The 8747-nt window shown below is 41.1% G+C and overlaps 1 protein-coding gene and 1 pseudogene across 2 annotated transcripts in view; both read right to left on the minus strand.

The window, feature by feature from the left end:
* LOC102870859 overlaps positions 1-264 on the minus strand; it is a 1243-nt pseudogene extending 979 nt beyond the window's left edge.
* RUVBL1 (RuvB-like AAA ATPase 1) overlaps positions 1-8747 on the minus strand; it is a 50625-nt gene that overhangs the window by 24797 nt on the left and 17081 nt on the right. The window lies entirely within an intron of this gene.

Genomic DNA, 8747 nt, shown 5'->3' on the forward strand with positions numbered 1-8747 from the left:
TCTCCTGCATTGTCCCTCCATTCTCCCAAACATGATGTCCCTTTCCAAGGACCAGTCCCTCCTTGCAACATGCCCAAAGTATGTCAGACAAAGCTTCAGAATCCTTGACTCCAGGGAACATTCTGGCTTCACCCTCTCTAGGACAAACCTGTTTGTTCTTCTGGCTGCACAGAATGGCGCTGACCTGTGAATGGCAGCCATGCGCAGGTCCAGCTGGTACTTGTTCTTGAGGATCATGTAGCAGATGCTGCTGAGCGTGGGCATTCTTGTGAATGGTGGTCCACATGGAGGAGGTAGCTGGCTTCCTCTGGCCTGGCCTCCTTTCAACACCTCCACAACCCCCTTGCTGTCAGGGTGGCTCCATCCCACAGGCGGTGGGTCAGCCCTTATAGCAGAAAAGAGCTGCAGGCTTTGAGGTTACTGGGCTCAGTGCTGTCGGTCAGCTTGTTCCTCCTGATCAAGAAACTGGAGCAGTCATGCACAACCGTCCATTGAAGATAGGCAGACGTGGTGGCAGCTTCTCTTGCTGTGGCAGCCAGAGGCAGAAAGATGCATTACGTTATTTGAAGAAGTATCTTGTTGCTGTTCTTAGGTGCCATCAAGTCAAGTATAACTCTTAGCAATCCTATCAACAAAACATGTAAACCTAATCCTGTCCCGTGCCATCCTCACACTTCCTGACACACAAGAGCCCACTGAAGCAGTCGCCTTGTCAATCCACCTGGCTGAAGGTCTTCCTCTCCTTCACTGACCCTCCACCCTTCCCAACATCATGGCCCTCTCCAAGGAATAGCACCTCCTAGCAGTAAAGAGCACTCTGGCTGCACCCTCTCCAAGACATATCTTTTCTCTTGGCCACCCATGGGATGATGTTCAGGGTTCTTCTCCAACACCACAGCTCAAAGGTGTCAATTATTTTTCTGTCATCCTTATTCCTTGTCCAGGTCTCAGATGCATAGCTAGTAGCTGGAAAGCCTATGGCCTGAATTAGATGCACCCTAGTTCTCAAAATGACATCATTATTTCTCAATAATTTGGAAAGGTCCCAACTGCAGATTTTCCCAGTGCAATGCATCACCTTATTTCCTGACTGCTCGTACCAGGGTGTTAATTGTAGATCCAAGCAAAATGAAGCTGCTGACAGTTTCAATCTCCTCTCCATCCATCATAACACTGTCTATTGGTCCAGTGGTAAAAATTTTTGTTTTCTTGATATTGAGACGTAACCTACACTGAAGGCTGCATTCCTTGGTCTTCTGAAACAAGTGCTTCAGGTCCTCCTCACTTTCAGCAAGCAAGGTTGTGTCATCTGCATAGCACTGGTTATTGAAAAGTCTCCCTCAAATCCTGATGCCACAATCTTCTTCAGAGTCCAGCTTCTTGGAAAATTTGCTCAGCATATAGACTGAACAGTATAGAGATAGAACACAATCCTGATGCACTCTGTTCCCAATTCTAAACTATGCAAATCTCCCCCATTCACAACAGCCTCCTGTTCCAGGTACAGTTTCCTCATGAGCACAATCAAGTGCTCTGGGATTCCCATTCTTCTCAATGTTCAGCCACAACTTGTCATGATCCACATAGTCAAATGACTTTGCATAGTCAATAAAGCACAAATAGACATTCTTCTGGTATTCCTTACTTTCAGCCAGGATCCATCTGACATCAGCAATGATACCCCTGGTGCTAAGGCCTCTTCTAAAAGGCAGCTTGGGAGGACAAAGCAAAGTATTATAATGGAAAGTGCAGAGAGCTGGAAATGGAGAATAAAAAGGGAAGAATTCACTTCTGCATTTCTCAAGCTAAAAGAAACGGAAAATAAATTTAAGCCTCAAGTCACAATAATGATGAAGGATGCTATGGAAAACATTGAATGACCCAGGAAGCATCAAAAGAAGATGGAAGGAATACATAAGAGTCATTCTATCAGAAAGAATTGATTGACACTGAAAAATTTCAGGAAGTACCATATGAGCAGAAGCCAATGGTTAACGAAAGAGGATGTGGAAGCTGCACTGAAGGCAATAGCAAAAAATAAGGCCCCAGGAATCAATGCGATACCAATTAACTTATTTCAATTAACAGATGCAGCCTTGGATGCACTCACTAGTCTATGCCAGAACATATGGAGGACGGCTGTCTGGCCAACAGATTCCAAGAGGTCCATATTTGTCCCTATTCTTAAGAAGGGTGATCCAACTGAATGCGGAAATTATTGAACAAGATCACTGATTATCATATGCAAGCAAAATACTGATGAAGATCCTTCAAAAATGGTTAGAATAAGGGGAGCTCTGGTGGCCTAGTGGCAAGGAGCTGCAACTACAATCCCAGAGGTGAACGGTTCGAATCCACCAGATGTTCTGCCAGGGAAGGAGGGACAATCTCCTCCTGTACCAGTCAGATCTGATTTGACAGTACACGCACACAAAATAATAATAATAATAATAATAATAATAATAATAATAATAATAATAAATGGTTAGAATAGTACATAGATAGGGAATTTCCAGAAGTTCAAGTGGGATTAAGTACCTATGTGGGATAAAATTGAGAATGGCAACTCAAAAAGAACCTTAAGTGTGAATTTATGTAAATGAAGAAAGAACAATTAATTAGTTATACATTTCAAAAAACGCAATCCATGTCAATGAAATGTATACACATAGTTGAACTGGTGTATGTTTTACTGTGGACATATATCATCAACAAAAACAATAAAATTGAAGTAAAAAAAAGGAGGTCTTTTTTCAAAAAAAAAAAAAAAGATGACACTAATCAAGCTATATATTATTAGACCATTATTTGTATTCTGATTCAGATAAGCAAGCTCTAAGTGCCAACTGGTAAAATAATTCAAAATTTGAACCCTACTGTATTTGATTAATATTCATGAATTTGTGTTCCTTTTACTTGGTGTAATCATCTTTATTTTCCCAGTCTTTATAAGATACAGTCCTGAAGTATTCATGGTAGTTTCTGCAATTAGCTTCAATATCATTTAAAAAGCTGAAATGTTGGTGCAACCATTGTGGAAGGCAGTGTGGCGCTTTCTCAAAAAATTGCAAATAGAGATACCATTTGACCCAGCAATCCCATTACTGGGAATATACCCCAGAGACCATGTCTGCCATCCAAGCAGATATAAGCATACCCATGTTTATCGCAGCTTTGTTTACAATAGCAAAGAGTTGGAAGCAACCTAAGGGCCCATTAACAAACGAATGGATAGAGAAACTGTGGTATATTCACACAATGGAATACTACGCCGCATTGAAAAACAAGGAACTCATGCAATATTATTCAAAATGGGTGACCCTGGAGGACATTATGCTGAGTGAAATATCTCAGCCACAAAAGGACAAATACTGCATGGTGCCACTGTTGTAGAATGGGTCTGACTCAGGGTTGGGGTATGACAGAAAAAACTGGATAAATTATGTATATTGTATGGAAACAGATGAGGGAAAGAACAGATTAGAGGTGATATATGATTGAGTATTATGGTTAGCACAGGAATCCAGAATTAAGGTTGCATAGAGTAGTGTACTCAGGGTGGGGGGTGAGGGAAAGTGATGGGGGAATTGTATACTAATGAAGGAATTTTTTTTTCCTTTTTCTTTTTTGAGAGGGGAGCGAACTGGTGGGGAGGGGTGGGCAGGGAGAAAAGTGCAGCAATGAATGAATGGAAATCCAAAACCTCTGTAAATGTCTATTAAAATTAATAAAATAAAAAAAAAGCTGAAATGTTAAGGGGATAGTTCCATCAGAACCCCTGGTTGGAATAAATAGGCAAGTACATGGTTGCTAATCAAAGAGTTAGTAATTCAAATTCTTTCACTATAACATCAGAAGAAGAGTCTGGCAATCTACTTCCAAAAACATCAGCCACTGGAAAAACCCTACGGAGCACAATTCTGCTGACAGATATGCGTCACTAGGAATTAGAAACAATGGGAACTGCTTTGTTTTGTTTAAACAGATAAATCAGTGACAGCCACGAGTGGAAGTTAGTCATAGGGATACACAGAAGCAACACCATGCCTCATTTAAAAATAAGTACTTTTCAAAATTTTCTATGATACAAGTTAAAACAGAAAAAACAACCCAATGAAAATAACTAGTCTACAATCTTCTAGAATAACTGACAATACAGAAAAGTATGAGGATGGAAAACAGGAAAGTTCTTTCACTGTTAATAGGAGTAAACTCCTATTTGAACCTCCAATGGATTATCAGAGGCTGTAAATTACACAGATGGAGAATGCCCATCTTTTTCCCTCAAAGTATGTTGGATTCAAACCATGTATATGCCTCTGGCAGCACAAGTCCTTATCCACTAGGTAAAACGAGTATATATATATATATATCCTGTGGTTCTGCAATTCAATTCCTAAGTACAAGCCAACAAAAACACTGCATGTATACACTGAGACAGATATATATATGCACTGTTCATAACTGCCCATCATAAAGCATTGTTAATAACTGCCAAACACTGTGGGAAAAAAATTTCTAAAGTCTATCAACAACTAAATTACGGTATATGCAAACGGAAAAAAACCCCCACCCATGGTAAATTATACAAGTATGATACAGATTTCACCAATATGCTGCAGGAAAACAGCAGACACACAAAAAAATACTGCATAACTCAAGTTAAAGTTCCAAAGATAACCAAGTGTACTAAACCATAATGTCAGCAAACAATGGTTTTACCTCTAGAACAGTAACTGGGAATAGACAAGAAGAGTACTTCAGGGTTAATGGTATGCAAGATTCCCTTCTTGACTGGATCTTGGCTTCACGCTTTTCACTTTATGAGAACCCATGCAGCTTTATCTACATTTACTTATGTTCTGTGGAGTTTTCTGTACCCATGCCTAAAATCAGGGAGCCCTGGGAGGACAGCACAAAGGGTGTCTCTCTGGTGGTTTGAATCCACCAGTTGACTTCATGGAAAAAAAGATGGACAATCTACTCCAGTGCAATTTACAGCCTCTGAAAACCCACTGGAGGGTTACCTGTAAGTCAGTTCTGACTCTACAGTAATGTGAGAGATGCATAAAATCAGCAGGAAACATTTAAATAAATAATAAAAGTGAGACTGACATAAATTAAAACACTGAAGGCTAAAGTTTAGGAAACACTGCTCTAAATAAAACCTCTGTGAAAGTCTAGTCAGCCCTGGTTTCAAACTTTAGAATTCTCTCAAGTAACTTTTAAAATTCCCCATGCCAAGACTGCACCCCAGATCATTTACCTCCCAATTTCGGGGTTGGGACCCTGCCACCATTCTCATGTTAAAGCTCACAGATGATGCCAGTGTACCGCCACAGTTGAGAACCATTTCATATAAAGAATGAACAAAGAACTCCGTTCTACTCACAAGTGCAGAGACATCAACTTATACTGATGGCAGGAAAATCTATATGGCTTTGGTGTCCTCACCATTAAGCTCTGTTCTGATACGGGACTGTCCTAAACAACACAGAGTACACTGCCAGGGATTTCATGCACTCTCAATCACTTTCCACTTTTAAATGTAGTCATTATCTTATCACTGACTTAGTCGCCTTCTCTCCCTAGAAATGTAGTCAGTACAAAGACTCTCTCAGATTATTAAAGAAAAGTTTTACTCTACCTTCATTCAACCAGATAGCGTATAATGGAAGTTTTGGAACGGCCCCAAAAGAGAGGATACATTTCATTTTTGCCTTACCAAATTCTTACTTAATATCATGACAAAAACTTTCCAAACAACATGAATTGTATCAGAACACTGTGATAAACATGAAAAAGTGCATTTTTAAGATGAACTTTGCTTTTTTAAAGTCTAATCTTTTATATTCCATAGAGATAAACTCCTTCAAATGAAATGCTTGCTTATATTTACTGTTAGACAACTGTGACATTAAATTTCCTGAGTGGGGAAAGAAAGGCATTCCCGTCTCTCACTAGTCCCCATATTTATTTAGGAGCTGCCCTCTGCTGACAAGCAGGCAGGGGATGTGGTTGACGGACAATGAAACCGGCTGTTAGCTAGCAAAGGGGCTGTGCTGGCGCTATCTCTGGCAATGACAACACAAATGACACAGGTTTCATCTGCTGGCTCAAGTTTCTAAATCCCTGACAGCGACCTTCATCACGTCAAGGAAATAGCACAGACTCCTCGCTTTTTATTTCTGGTCAGCTTACTGCTTCCTCCCCACCCCTCTCTGACAACTTCACAGGAATTTAAAGGCTGAGGAAGATGGGCAGGGTTCCTTGTTGAAGGAAGTCAATGGTCTGCATTTTTATTCTATGGCAGGATGAAGAAATTTTCTCTTTACGCTGCTGCTATCAAACGAATTACAGTCCTCTTCCCTCTCAAAAATGGCAAATTACAGGAGAAATGTCAAAGAAATTTGCTTTAAAGCATTTTAAGTTATATTACCCAAAACATGCCCTCCTAACAAGACCAGTATTATCCACGTTACTGATAGCAGAATAAAACTTTTAGATTAAAAAAATGCATTTTGAAAAAAAAAATGCATTCTGAAAGTACTATGGCGATATGAATTCTTCTATGCAGCTTTCTGCCCTGTTCTTTGAGAAAATAACTACATAAATATTGCCCCAAGCCCACACAACTTAAAGGCTTCGTTTTTTTAGTTTGCTACTTTTTTGTCCAGGTTGACAGACATTTCTTAGATAAGCTGTAAACACCCTGAGGTTTGCTATTCTTTTATCTGGCCTTTCTCTTGACCTATGGCTGGTCAACAGTCATGTGCAAATTAACTATATGTGGCCTACTTAGAGGGGACTGATGAGTTGTTGGCCCTGATGGGACAGCCATCCCTTGATGATACTGTGTGCTGCTGAGTCAGATCCAACCATAGCTGACCCTCCAGCAGCTCTTCAGAGGCAGTGTGTTGCTCAGTAGGAGAATGCTCATTTCTCTCCAGTGGAGCACCTGGTGGATTCATGTCACAGGACTTTAGGTTGGCAACACAGCTCCTTACCACTAGGTCACTAGAGCTCCCCTGAAATTAATGATCAGTTGGTTCATACACAGAAAATCTCACAGGGGTTTGGAGACAGAAGCAGAAGGGAGAATGGAGCAGTAGCAGGGAGGGAAGAGGCAAGGAACCTCCTAACAGAAATTTAACACTAAAGACATTAAAAGGCCTGGAAGGGACACTGCAGCAGAACTGGTGATAGTACAGAAACCTGGTGCTGGTAAGGTAGCTAAGAAAGTGGAACAAAACTGCTACTCTGAATACGGGCCAGGTCTGTTAGCACTGGAGAGGCGGAAGGGCAGGAAGGCAGGAGTCTGTCCCAATGAATCAAAGGAGCATCTCCCAGAGGACTGAAGGGAGCTGTGTGTCCCTGAGAAGAGGTATGCTGGACAAAGAGCTTTCCTTGGAACAGCCCCAAAAGAGATAATACATTTCATTTTTGCCTTACCAAATTCTTACTCATCATCATGACAAAAATTTTCCAACAACACAAATTGTTTGCAACATGGCCAAGAGGTACTGGGAGTTATCTTCTCTCCAGCAGTGGGAGGGACGTGCTCCTTCTCGGTTGGTTTTTTGTGTGTGTGTGTGTGTGTTCCCAAGTTTACTGAAAATATCAAAGCATAGTAGACAGACTCAAATGGCTCCACATGGTGTTTTAAAATTCATTGCAACTGAGGGCTGAGTGACCTGCAAACTGGACAGACTGCCAAAGCTTCAGCATTTCCTTAGTATCAGGATCTACTTCAATGACCTCCTGGTCCAGGGCTGAAACCTAATTATCTCTCCTTTCTCTCTCCACCTGCAGCTTAGTGGAGATGCCTCTCACAGTGCCTCTCTGAGTGCACTTTATGAGACATGTGACAGCCCACTCTCTTGCTCTGAAGCTTTTTTTTTTTAAATTTTATTATTTGTGTGTGTGTGTGTGCCATCAAATCAGATATGACTGGTACAGGAGGAGATTGTCCCTCCTTCTTCAGCAGAGCATCTGGTGGATTTAAACCGTGTACCTCTGCGATGCTCTGGAGCTTCATGGTGAGAGGAAGGGCAATCTCCTCACACAAGCACTTGTTGGTATGGAGGTCATTACCCAGACACATGCAATACTTCTCAATGGCCACCCGGGCCGCCTTCTTCACGGTTCTGGTGTGAACACAGCCCATGTTGGTGGGTCCTTTGTGAAAGAGCTGAGCTCCCCTTTTTGATAGAGACTTTCTGACTTTGCCTTGTTTCCTGATTCTGAGTTTAAAACCTTGTTAATTCCTTAGATAATTACATAAATGTGAGTATAGTCCGAGTTCCTTGTAGTCACTGACACAAATTCTTGAACCCAGACTAGAAACAAAGCACATGAGAAGGGCAGCTATTGTCAGAGCTGGTAACAAGTTTGGACAGTGGAAATTCTACATTGGAATCATTCTTGGCTGGTCCTGGTTATTACCCTCCCTGAAGTAATGTGAGGTCTAATGCTCTGAAATTTGAGTCGATGCAGTATTTTACTACTTAAAGTCTTCGGCACATGCTCATGAAATTTTAAAAAGTCTTCAGATTTTAAGCCATAAAGAGCTATTTCTTCATTTGTGCCACAGTATAAAAGCTCTAATACATAGAACACGAGTCATGTCTTTAAAAGCATGATTCCATTTAAATACACTTTTAAAAGAGTAAAACTAGAGAGCTCTGGTGGCCTAGTGGCAAGAAGCTGCACTGCAATCCCAGAGGCGCACGGTTCAAATCCACCAG

The sequence above is a fragment of the Elephantulus edwardii genome, unplaced genomic scaffold (assembly GCF_000299155.1).
Source record: "Elephantulus edwardii isolate Elephantulus edwardi_28Jun2011 unplaced genomic scaffold, EleEdw1.0 scaffold00161, whole genome shotgun sequence".
NCBI lineage: Eukaryota > Metazoa > Chordata > Mammalia > Macroscelidea > Macroscelididae > Elephantulus > Elephantulus edwardii.